Source organism: Etheostoma spectabile, unplaced genomic scaffold (assembly GCF_008692095.1).
Source record: "Etheostoma spectabile isolate EspeVRDwgs_2016 unplaced genomic scaffold, UIUC_Espe_1.0 scaffold378, whole genome shotgun sequence".
NCBI lineage: Eukaryota > Metazoa > Chordata > Actinopteri > Perciformes > Percidae > Etheostoma > Etheostoma spectabile.
This window is the reverse complement of record NW_022605595.1, coordinates 234,125-246,623: the sequence shown is the minus strand read 5'-3', so window position 1 is coordinate 246,623 and position 12,499 is coordinate 234,125. Positions and strand designations below refer to the sequence as shown.

The window sequence follows — 12,499 nt, the reverse complement described above, 5'->3', positions numbered from 1 at the left end:
CCCCCCCCCCCCCCAGCTCTTTTAATCAGTTATTGTTGAAAGTCAAGAGCTTTCTCAGAGATACATTTAAAAATAAATATATATCCTACGCTATTTATTTCAGATAGCTAATTTTCAATTACATTTATCACAGCTGTGTGTCTATATAACATACAACTTCAACATAATAAGATTGTAACATAATATAGATGTGAAAGAAGTTATAAACAGCCTATGTGACAATAAAATGAATTTTGGTTAAAATCAACAAATAATCGTGATCAAAATACTGATCAAAATAATCGTGATTATCATTTTGGCCATAATCGTGCAGCCCTACAGGACTCTGTGTAGTAGTTGAAGTCTGTGGTGTAGATGGTGAAGAGGAAGGGAGAGAGGACAGTCCCCTGCGGGGCCCCGGTGTTGCTGACCACGCTGTCTGACACACAGTGTTGCAGGCGCACACACTGTGGTGTGACTCCCAGAGCGTGTGCCTCTAGTTGGTCCTCTCCATGTTTGCTTGTAAAGAAGCCTGATGGTACGTTCAGACCGTGTACTGATCTTCACAAAGTGAACCTACTGACGAAGCCTGATTTGTTTCCACTTCCGCGTTTGGAGGACTGTGTGGACCAAGTTGGTTCTGCTAAGTTTGTCAGTGAGTTTGACTTGCTTAACGTGATATTAATACATATCTGGAAGTTCATGTTCGTTGTATTATCTGTCTCAAGGGTTTCCTACACCCATTTTTAAAATTCAAGGGACCTCATTGACCCAAATATTCTACTAACCCAGTTTGTCCCTGAAAAAAATGATGTTGATATCTGGACTAGTAGAAACAGGGTTGATGTTTTACAAGTATATAATTAAATCCAGACGGGACCAATAAACGGTAAAAATGGCATCAGGGTTCAGAGGGTTAAGAAGGGTTCACTCTGAGCAGCAGTAGTGTAGCTCCACTGGGGACCAGCAGGATCACGAGCCCCACACATAAAGAGGGAGCAGGAGGACCTCTGGGCAGTCAGAGGGAGAGCAGCTTCAAGGGTGGAGGAGAGAGAAGATCCACAGCTTCATCAAAGGAACAAATTCAACCACTGGAAACAAAGCATTTAAACAAAAGAGTTAAGAACATTCACCATCTTTTATAATAAAGTATTATTATTAAAGATTTCATACATACTGTTGGTTTAAATATTGGGGATGTTTTATATCTTCTAATAATCTGTATGGTATCGGCCAGATCACTCATCTTGTACTTCATTCTCTCGTGTGCTGGGACTGAGGCTGGATTTACAAGGATTTTTCATGTCTAGCAATCTTTTGAATTTTATTTTATACACATTCTATTGTAGGTCAGTGGAAATATAACGTGAAGAGAACGTGTTACCTGTTAACTCTGCTATGAAAAGGTTCTGCGCGTCCTAAAAATGTGTTATAAACATTTTTTTTAAATTAGTAGTGTTCCATTTTTAATAATTTCAAACCTGTCTGACTTTCTCGGTTCATGTAAAGATACACTTGATGTCATTGGAAATTCCATTTTTTTTTTTCTGTGGTGTCGGAATTCTACTTTTGAGTGGTCCAATATATATTTGTGGTGATGTAGGCGTTTGTTGTGGCGTGTTTGTTTGGTACTTTAAGTACATTTTAAATTTAATATAAAAGTATGAAAAGTCACTGGTAAAACTGCAGAAAACTTTGATATTAAGGAATTTATGTGTACACATTTTCTTGTTGTTGCCCTTAGTGTAGAAACAATTAGAGGACATTCGGGGTCCTTTATGAGTAATTACTCCCAATGTACGTATGTAATCGCATGTAAAAAATGTAAAAATAGAATTCATCCTGTTACAAAAGGTTATATCATATAATAAGGATATTAATTTTGGACACTGGCCTGGGTAGGGAACAGGTGAACTAAATACGACGTCTCTGCTTCCACGCTTTTTTATTCAATCAAAATTCCATCATCGTCTGAATTTGGTTTATGTTTTCTCAGAGCCCTGAAAATATTTGTCATTCTGCAAAACTAGTTTGTTAAATATGTAAAAAGTAGAGGTGTTTTCCTAAAGTTATTTAGTGCTGTACGGTAAAGGTATCGGCTCTTTTAATTTAAAAATAGTTGTATTTAACTGTACAGTAACCTTTCAGGACCTTTTATTTTGAAAATCAGCAATGATCGGCAACGGAGCTGTTTTTTTGTTTTTTAGTCTTGACCGGTGCAACTTACCATCTGTGACCAAGAGGGGTTCTCTCGAAAGCAGTGTACAGAGGAGGGTCTTGTTGTGTTGGAAAAGAGGTAAAATGGTAAAGTCAGAGCTGAGAGCGTGGGGAGCAGCGACTAACTGCGGCTGCTGAAGAGATATGGGGGCTGTTGTGAAAGAACGATGCAGAGTACGAGCGAGGAACTTGTCGTTCAAAGAGAGAGCGGCGCAACGGAACACTGGACGCTGTTTTCAACCCTCAGCTCCGGGTCCAAGAGAAGGTTAGATCCATTAACCTTCAGTGGAATCTTTCTCTCCTTATGGGCTCTCTCTCTAGCGACGATATGACGATTCGGACGGATGGAATAAGGCATTATGCATAACATCTGTTGGAATTTCGCTCTTACAGGCCGTCGCCACCCAACAGCTCCATGTAAATAATCACTCCTTTTATCATCGTAAACACACCCATCTTCATTGAAAGTGGACAGAAACTAAATAAAATAACAAAAGCAGTCTTGGTTCATCTTTCCGCTGTTCAACAATAACCACTTGGTTGGTTGAATAAACTCTTAATTCACCCATTTACATGTGGAGATATGCGCTCATACACGCTAAAAGTAGGATTAGTTTCATGGAGTATGGTGAGATATGTTCGATACAAGCTAACGTAGTGATGAATTTACCTGGAGTTGGGGGATATGATTCCTATACACGTAAACGTAGGTTATTTACATGGAGTCTGGTGGAGTATGCTTTTCATAACACGCTAAGTAGTGATATTTACATGGAGTCTGTGGGATATGCTGATCTTGCACGCTAAAAGTATGATTATTTACATGAGTTGGTGGAGATATGCTTCCGATCACGCTAAAAGTATGTGAATTTTTATTTTTTTTAAAACCCCCATGGAGTTGGTGGAGATATGCATTTCCTAGGACACGCGAAAAGTAGGGGTTATTACATGGAGCTGGGGGGGTTGGCGATGGTGATTAGGGGGTTTTCTAGATACACAAAGGTTCCTATTGATAGGTATTCCCTTCGGACGAAATATGTGATTATTACATAGCCGGGATTTTTCGCATTAGAACACAACATTCAAAAGATACCAAAACAAGGTCATGTAAGGCACCGAATTATTACACGGATTATCGGAAATACTTCTTTGTCTGGTGTTCCTTTTCCAATGCAAAATTATACTCACACTAACTGAAACACAACACCCTTAAGGATGGTTATAAATCAAACAATTGATTTAGCGCAAAGCAAATTATAAATTCACAGTGTGTGTTGGGAACCAACCCTGTACTTTTTACCAGGGAACGACCCGAACACGTCAGTATTATTGAGTCTTGGCTTTGAGGGTATCTGTGAGGGAATAAAAGAGACACATTTATTCTAGCAGAACAGCGGTCTGAGAGTTTGTCTGTAGAGTAGTGTGTACTTTACGGTGGTGTACTGACAGTGTGAGCTGTTGCCCACAGCTGTACTGTGTTCTGTGGCGGGATAGACGAGAACTCTATCCTAGCAGCAAACAGTGTTTGATGAATTATTGCCTTGCAGTCGAACAACTCGCGATCCGGCTAAAGGATTTTCACAAAACACCATCTCTGGGCAGGTCTGGCCAGGGTCCAGTCCACAATAGCAGAGTTACCACGGAAACCTGGGTAAAATTACAGGTTTTCCCCTAATACGTACAAAAATATAAAGCTGTGTAACATAACGGTTAAACCTGTAACAAATGTCAGAAGTGGGGAACAGGCGGCCGCTCTGTGTCGAGACGGTCGCCGGAGGAGTAAGAGGGGAGGGAGCGATCCAACACAGCACGGCTGTAGAGAACGGGTCATTGTAGCGGCACAACCACATTAACCAAATCAATATATACAAACATTGCATCGGATGCAGAGGACATTAGCACCTGGGAGCTAAACAGAAGATAACTAGCACCCACCATCGACTAGCACGGGCAGCTGTTGTCTGCAATAACAACAGAGGGACAAAATGTTGAGTAACTGGTAAAAACTTGAGACCGACGTATGGACCTGACGCTATCTGATGAGTTTTCCTCCCGTTACTCTGTCATCTGGGAATGTCTACATCTAGAAACTAAGCTGCACCGAGTGAAGGGAACAATTTGAATGGCACATGAGACAGACAGTCGTTACGGAGCGGTAGATGCGCTGTGCAAAAAAACCCGGCGCGTTGTATGAACGGAAAATTTTAAAAAATCGCTGATTGAGGCAACCCATCTACAGTCAACGTGGCAAAACACTAAGCGCTGGGGGGGGATCTAACTGGCGCCAAGCAGCAGGACCCTGTTTACATCTAGCAAACTACATGGGAAGTGCAACTTGTGGAAATTAAAACTGGACTGGGCCAAGACCACTTCAAAGGCCTCTACAGGAAGGGGCCAAAGCGTCTCTATTTTGAAGGAGGATGAGGCCTTCAACTCTGCAGGACAATGAAGAGGATGTTTTGAGTTGGGGGAGGCCAGTGCTATCCTCTTGCTGTTGCCTGAAGGGGCAGCGGCTGAGGGTAGCGGACGCCACAGACTTCAACAACTGATCCGCAAGGCCAGGACGTTGTGGGGGGGGATCTTGGACTCTCTGTTGGTGGTGTGGAGAGAGAGGACGTGTCCAAACTACATTGCATCTTGGACAATTTATTGCACCCACCATGGCTCGATGCTCACTCACAGGAGCCACTTTCAGTGAACGATCATTCTCCCAAATGCACCATCACGAGCACCACGGGACGTCATCCTGCTGTCTGACACGCAGACATTAAGAGGTTGAAAATAGACAATATGATATGTTTGGTGCAAAACCCTGATTGAAATGTGTGCAAGATTCAGCTGTACTATTATATTATTTACTTTTCACCAATTGCAAATCTAATTAGGTTAATAGGTAATTACGTATGATAACATTCCTTGAACTCTGTAAAACTATGTCAAACTTACAGAGAAGTAGTAGGTTTGTGATGCTTTGGACGTAATATTAAATGAGAAACCACGTCATTTCAGGAATTTTTTAAAAAAAATATATATCCAATTTATTTTAAAATAAATGAGAACAGGGTGAACTGAGATCGCGATTTTATGACATTAACATGTCTGTTTCAGCTTGCCTCCGGACAACAAAAAACAGATGTTAGTAAAGAGGTGTGGCGGGGTGTGCTCCATTGTGGACCAGGAGGAAGGCCAAGGGCCCCCCCCCCACATTAAAAGTGGAGCTGTGTAGCGTAGGAGGGAGAGCAGGTCCAAAGCCGGGAGGGGCTTGATCTCACCAAGCTCCCAGTACTCGTGAAGTTGATGAAGAGGAAGGTAAGAATAAGCACAATGTTAAACCGGGCTGTAGGGGAACTAAAAGGGGGCAGGATTGGAAGACTTCCAGTTCTCAAGAAGAGCGTGCGAGACCACTTCCCTGATGGGGTTTGCCAGATGTAAACAAATCACAGCGGCAGTTTAAAGAGTTCAAGAGCTATCAGCTTCGCATGAATTATCAGTTGTTAGACTAAATTTGTAAGTTTTCCTATTTTGATGATGCCAAATAATCTCATTCTTATTGGTTTGAAGTTGGGTCGTAATTCTGTTCATTCTGTTCTGCAGAGTTCAGCAGCGTCAGTGGTTAAAGACGAGGTAATCCTGAGCAGCGGACTGTAGCCCCATGTGGACAGCAGGAACCAGAGGCCCCCCCACACATTAAAGAGGAACATGAGGGAACTGTGGATCAGTCAGGAGGGAGTTCAGCTCACACGGCAGGAGGAGGTGATATCAGTTCCAAATTCACGCCTGTCCCTGTAAAGATTGAAGATGATGAGAGGAAGCTCAGTCTTTCCACAGCTTCATCAAAGGACCAACTCAACACATGGAAACCAGAAGCTGATGGAGACCCGATGTGGAGGGACCGAGCCAGCCAGGAACTCACATCAACTTGACAACCAGAGACTGAAGACCGACTGGAGCCTTTTTGATCGCGGACTGAGACAGGTGATTGAAGGGAGACCAGAGAACCTCAGTCAGAATAAACGCTCTGAAACCTGATTCAAACATTAAAAACCTTCAGCTGCTTCTGAGTGTGGGAGGGGATTTGGTCGCAAGCAATATCTCCAGACACACATGAGAACTATTACAGTAGAGAAACCTTTAAAGCGGCTCAGTCTGTAAGGCAATCTTTCCGGAGAGGAACAACTGAACAACACATGCGAATCCACCAGGGCAGCTGCCATATGCTGCTCCGAGTGTGGAAAAAGATTTAACCATACTTCAAATCTCAAGTGTCACTGCGATCTATACAGGAGAAACGCCTTTCTGATGCCCAATCTGTAAAGAATCTTTTACAGTGAGGAGGGAAGCTTGAACAACACATGCGAATCCAAACAGGGCAGATGCCATATAGCTGCTCGAGTGTGAAAAAGATTTAAACCATCCTCAAAATTGAAGAGACACTTGAGAACTCACACAGGAGAGAAGCTTTCGTGCTCAGTTTGTGATCAAAGGTATGGCACAAGACAGACCCTTGCAGAGAAACATGATGACTCACACAGGAGAGAAACCATTCAGTGCTCAGTGTGTATAAACGATTGGCGAAGGTTCAACTGAAGAGACACAGGTTAAAGCATACAGGAGAGAAAGGCTTTCGCGGCCCCGTCTGTAGAAATTTTTAGGACGTAGTAGCCATTTACAAAATACAGAAACAACACACAGGAGAGGAACCGTCTACTGCTGTGTGGTGTTGGTGGACATCGGAAGCAGAGGAGGGAGCTCCAGTGTGGACCAGAGAAGCCAGAGAACTCGACAGGTTGGAAACTCTATGAACCATCAGAAAAAACAATGGATAGAAGGCCTTTCCATTCACTCAAAACAAATGGTTCAACGTGGCCGAACTTTATTTGCAACATTGCCATGGTAACATATAAACTAGCCTAAGCGACTTCTGAAAGCGCTGGGCTGGGCTAATAAGTCAAATGAATGTAATGCTCCAGCCACCCTTTCCTCACCCCGCTCAAAGTAAACTGCTATCACCACGAGTAACAGCTTGTTTGGCTATTTTTTCTGTGAACAATGTGGCGAGTTGGTTGGAGTTAAGGTTGAGTCACGCAAGCTATTGTAAGGCAGGTATGAGGAAAGTTGTTTCAGAGGCTGGTTCCGCCGTGCTGTCATGCCGCATCAGTTGCAAAGAATACGCCTCAACAGCGGGCTGGGGTCCAGTGATTAACTGCTTATTTAAAAATACAGCCTGCATTTTAAACCACACCAACTCACTCAGACATAAGATAAAAAGCCACAAAAAAACAAACATAGAAACAAGAATTAGACCAACACACGGAAAGGACACGCATAACTTCGCTAAATGTCGGCAGATCTACGACATGATTTCTTCACTCAAAGCAACATTAGCTCTAATCAACAGCTCACAATGTTAAGCACAGCAAACAAAAACCGCTCTTCCAAAACCGGGAAGGAAAGGTTAACCTCTGGTGTTACACCACATTGTCAGTAAAATAGCTTCGAAATGAGTAAACTCTGTTTCTAACCTCGGACACCAATCGTGCCTAAAATCTTAAATAATTTGTGTCTGCATGCATAAAAAACTTGGCAATCCAAAGCAGAGTAGGTCATTATCAGTAGTGGCCCAAGAGGGCGGCCCTATGTCATTTGACCAAAAATTCCAGATGCAGTCCGTACCGGTTGGGTCTAACTTTAGGGTCGCGGACCCGTGGTACAAGGTCTAACTGTCCTCCTCACTCTGTGCAAACTCCGAGAAAATATCCCGGCTGCATTATGTAAGCAGCTGATGGTTTAAAGAAGAGGTTTCACCTGAGCAGCAGGAGTGTAGCGACAGTGTGGACAGCAGGAGCCGAGCCCCCCCACACATGAAAGAGGAGCAGGAGGACCTCTGTAGCAGCATTGAGGGAAGAGCAGCTTGTAGGGATAGAGGAAGAAGCTCACAGGGGCTCATGCAAAGCCAAACTCAACAAATGGGAAAAAAAAGCATTTAAACAAAGAGAAAGAAATTCACCATCTTTTATCACTAAATATTTATTCATTTAAGATTTTCATTTACGATGTGCACATACATATTGGTTGATGGTTTCAGATTTCGAATAATTGTATGGTATCAGTGATCATTAATCTGGTCTGATCTCTCTGTGCGCTGGGACTGCGGCGATTACAAGCACTCAACATTTCTAGCATCTGTTTGTATTCTAGTATTATACAACATTCATTTGATGTTCAGTGGAAATATAAAGGGAGATGAAAGTGTGACCTGTTAACTCTGAATTAAAAGGTTTCTGAAGAGTCTAAAATGTGGTCTATAAAATTTTTTTAAAATTAGTATTGTTCTTTTTAAATTTCAAACCTGGTATTACATTTTTCTAGGTCAGTAAATGCTGCCTTTGGCTGATGCTTTATTGAAATTATTTGTAGTGGGAAGTTGCTTCCCTTTCGCTTGGCCCAAAATATAGTAATTTTGGGTTGATGTAAGGATGCAATATGACTCTGTGTCGCTTTAAATTTAATTGAAATTTGTTTGGCCCTCTAGTGTCAGGGAAACCAGGGTGACAGTCTGGGGTCCTTTTTATTATTATTCCATATTATCACTACCCGTTTTAAAGGGCCAGAATGTAAAAACATATTCAATGGGGACAAAAAGTCATATCATTTAAATATTAATTTTGGACCCGGGGGTAGGGACAGGTAAAACATAAATAATTACAGTCGCGGCTCACGGCTTTTTGATAAAACAATCTTCCGATTCTGAATTTGGTTTAATGTTTTCTCAGAGCCTGAAACAAGGATTGTTTTTTGTCACTCTGCAAAATAAGTTGACTTAAATAGTAAGGTTTCCCTAAAGTTATTATGTGCTGATACTTGTAAATTTAATTCGCGTTAAGTTTAAAAATAGTGTATTTAAATCATTTATCTTTCTTATTTTTTTGATCTGAGAAGAGGCTTATGGACTTTATTTTGACCGCAAATGATCTCCACCGGAAGCTGTAGTCCTGATGCGGCTAACTCCCCCCTGGACCAAGATTGGCGTCTCTTCAGAAAAGCAGTGTTAGAAGAGGGTCTTTGTGTGTTAGAAAGATGTAAAATGTGTAACGCCAGATGCTGAGAGCGTTGGTGTGGGCAGCGACTAAATGCGGCTGACTGAAGAGATATTTGGGCTGTTTGGAAGAACGATAGCAGAGTAGAGGAGGGAACTTGGTAGTTCAAAAGAGGAGAACGAGCGACAAGGGAAATATGGACGCTGTTTCAACCCTCAGTCCGGGTCAAAGGGAGCAGGCTTAGTCCATTAAACTTCAGCTGGGGCTTTTCTCATTCCTGCGCGCTCTCTTCTCTCCCCCCCCCCAGACGACGATATGACGAATAGGACGGATGGAAATAAGCATGTATTCAGAACATTGTTGGAATCTTAGCTCTTTCAACAGGCCAGTCGACCACCCACCAGACTCCATGTAAATAATCACTACTTTAGCGGTATAGAGCGGCAGATCTCCACAAGATCCATGTAAATAATGCACTACTTTATAATCGTAAAACACGCTCATTCAACGCGGGACAGAAACCTAAATAAAAACTACCAAAAGCGTCTTGGTTCATTCTGTCCTAGTTCAACACACCCCTCTGGTTCTGGTTGGAATAAACTCTTAATTCACCATTTCATGTGGAGATTGTGCTCTATGCCACGCTAAAAGTCGTGATATTTAAAGGAGTCTGGTGGAGGAATTGATGCTCTCTACATGCTCAAAGTTAGTGATAGTAATGGAGTCGGAGGGCGATAGGCTGCTCTACATGCTAAAGTAGTGATTAGTTACATGGAGTCTGGTGGGATAGCTGCTCTATTACACGCAAAAGTGTAAGATTTACATGGAGTTGGTGGAGATATGCCTTTATATACACGCTAAAAGTAGTGGTTATGTACATGAGTCTGGTGGGTTTGGCGTGGGTGAGTTCGGGGCGGTTTCTAGATAAACAAAGGTTCAGTGAATAGGTATTCCCTAGGGAATAAATATGGGATTATTACATAGCAGTGATTTTCGCATAGAACACAACATTCCAAAAGATACAAACCAAGGTCATGTAAGCACATAAATTTATTACAAGGACTTATAGACTACTTCTTTGTCTGGTGTTCTTTTCCACTGGCAACATTATATCACACTAACTGCAACACCACACGTTAAAGGAGGGGTATTATAAAATCACCACAATCATTCAAGCCCAAAGCAATTATAAATTCCAACGTGTTGTTGGGTTACCGACACCCTGGTACTTTTAAACAGGCTTTTCCGATTTAGTATTAGCCCGTGTCAGTATTATCCTAGTATTGGTTGTGTAAACTTTGGACATCCCGCAGTGTGTCCCTTGATGATCGGAGAGCTAACGGTCGCCTAAGGGCTCAAACAATTAGAAAAATAATCTAATTGGTCTTTTGACAGAGATGGCAAAAGTACATTTCCGGATTAAGAGAAAGTAAGATACTTGTGTTACAAATACTCGGTTAAAAGTGGAAGGACTGATTAATTTTCTTATCAAGAAAAGTAACAAAGTACAGGGCTGGAAAAATTTACTTAAAGTATAAAAGTATAACAGTAGCCTTGCGAATTTTTATGCAAAGATACTGGACCAGACAAATTGTACGAGACGAGACGATGAGACAATTCAGTGAACAGGGGGGAAAGATGTCTTTATATGGCAAAGGCTACATTTTACATGGCTGTCTCCGTAGGGCCCTAAAACATACATATATGATTATAATGACAGGAAATGGGGACTCTAGGTTAATAAGATTCTGACACTTATTAGCGATATGATTCAGTTGTGATTCTGTGAGAAGTCACAGATTCCAGTTCTTATGTGAATCTTTCCCCAAAAACAGGTAAAAATATACATGTCGTTGTTACAGCCTGGCTCAAACGGGCAACAAAGAAGGGAGGTTTCACACAACAAGTTTGAAAGCAAAATGAGAATTATTACTAAATTACACCAATAACGTTAAAACCACCCAAAACCAAAACAAAGTATACCCAAAGGTGTGTGCTCTGAAAGGACCAGGGGAGAGGTGAGCTACAGCAGGGCACGGCCCTTATCGCTTCTGTAGGCACACGCCCACCCCCGGCCACAGGCAAGGACACACCGCCCACTCTCAGTCCCCTGCACACAAAAAAAAGAGGACATAATAAAATGAGCACATCAGGAGGCATAGTGCGAAGGCGGCCGTCACACCCCTCTCCTCAAGATGGGGAGTCCTCACACTCCAACCCACATCCCAAACTGCCACAAACACTGAAACGCTCACCAGTATGAACATGGGCATCCGACACGGTATTGTCAGCTCATTTGACATGTCAGAATGTCTAAAGTGAAAAGGGTTGGAGAAAAGATACCAACGCATAAGTCGCTGATTCCGGATCTGGAATGGAATGATGGAGAAAAGAGTCAGGATGATTATGTGTATAAACCACTCCCGGACTCCCCCCTCCCCCACATAAACCTCAAAGTCTGCAAAGCCCAAATGAGTGCCAGAGCCCCTTTCAATGATGGAAGTAATTAAGCTGAGTGGAAGGTTAAAAGTTTTCCCAAAAGAACGGAGGTCGCGGCACGGAAGTCAAACACCGTTTCCATGGTCGGCTGCATGAGTACAGCACCAGCCCACACTACTAAGATCCACATACAGAAAGGCAAAGGCCACGGTCCACTAGGGGGGCTGCTAGTGACGAGGGAGAACACTAACAAAGGACTTCACAGCGACTCAAAGAGTCCTGACATTTAACGCACCATTCAAATCGAACCTTTTGGCTTAAGCAGAGAAGTGAGGAGGAGCCACAGTGGATAAAGTGGTTACAAAACCCCCAGATGTACCCCACATACCCGAAGAACAGAGAGCTCTTTCTTGGTCGTCGGAACAGGAACACCTGGTCAAGTGGAACAGCGCCATAACATTGGACTCATTGGGACGCACCGCCCTTGACTCACACCATCCTCCAGGAAGGTGACTGTTGCCGTTGCAAACATCATCATTTGCCAAATTGCGGTCAACCCAGCCCAGGCAAAACGCGTCAATACAGGGCCTGGATACGCTGAAGATGATCCTCCAAGAGTCACCTGTATATGAACAAATCATCACAAGCATAAACAGACACAACACACCAGTACCTGAGACACAACCGTTATTCATTAGCGGTGGAAAGTGGCGGGGGCGTGTGCGAACCCAAATGGATCCTGAATCATGAATCGAGTGACAAACACAACTGGGAGTAAGAAAGACGCAATATCCATCGCCCAGGAGTAGAGGAAACTGCCAAAACTT

At 42.7% G+C, this 12,499-nt stretch overlaps 1 protein-coding gene and 2 long non-coding RNA genes across 3 annotated transcripts in view; 1 reads left to right on the top strand and 2 right to left on the bottom strand.

Moving 5' to 3' along the window:
• The window catches only part of LOC116686444 (oocyte zinc finger protein XlCOF7.1-like), a 588,898-nt gene that overhangs the window by 485,447 nt on the left and 90,952 nt on the right, over nucleotides 1-12,499 (bottom strand). The gene's annotated exons all lie outside the window — the stretch shown is intronic.
• Nucleotides 5,333-12,499, top strand: part of LOC116686465 (uncharacterized) — a 20,062-nt gene continuing 12,895 nt past the window's right edge. Inside the window, exons 1-2 of the long non-coding RNA XR_004331257.1 lie at nucleotides 5,333-5,343; nucleotides 10,664-10,673. This is a non-coding gene — a long non-coding RNA (uncharacterized LOC116686465). The remainder of the gene's footprint in view (nucleotides 5,344-10,663; nucleotides 10,674-12,499) is intronic.
• LOC116686466 (uncharacterized) overlaps nucleotides 5,652-12,499 on the bottom strand; it is a 31,734-nt gene continuing 24,886 nt past the window's right edge. Inside the window, exon 4 of the long non-coding RNA XR_004331258.1 lies at nucleotides 5,652-5,662. This is a non-coding gene — a long non-coding RNA (uncharacterized LOC116686466). The remainder of the gene's footprint in view (nucleotides 5,663-12,499) is intronic.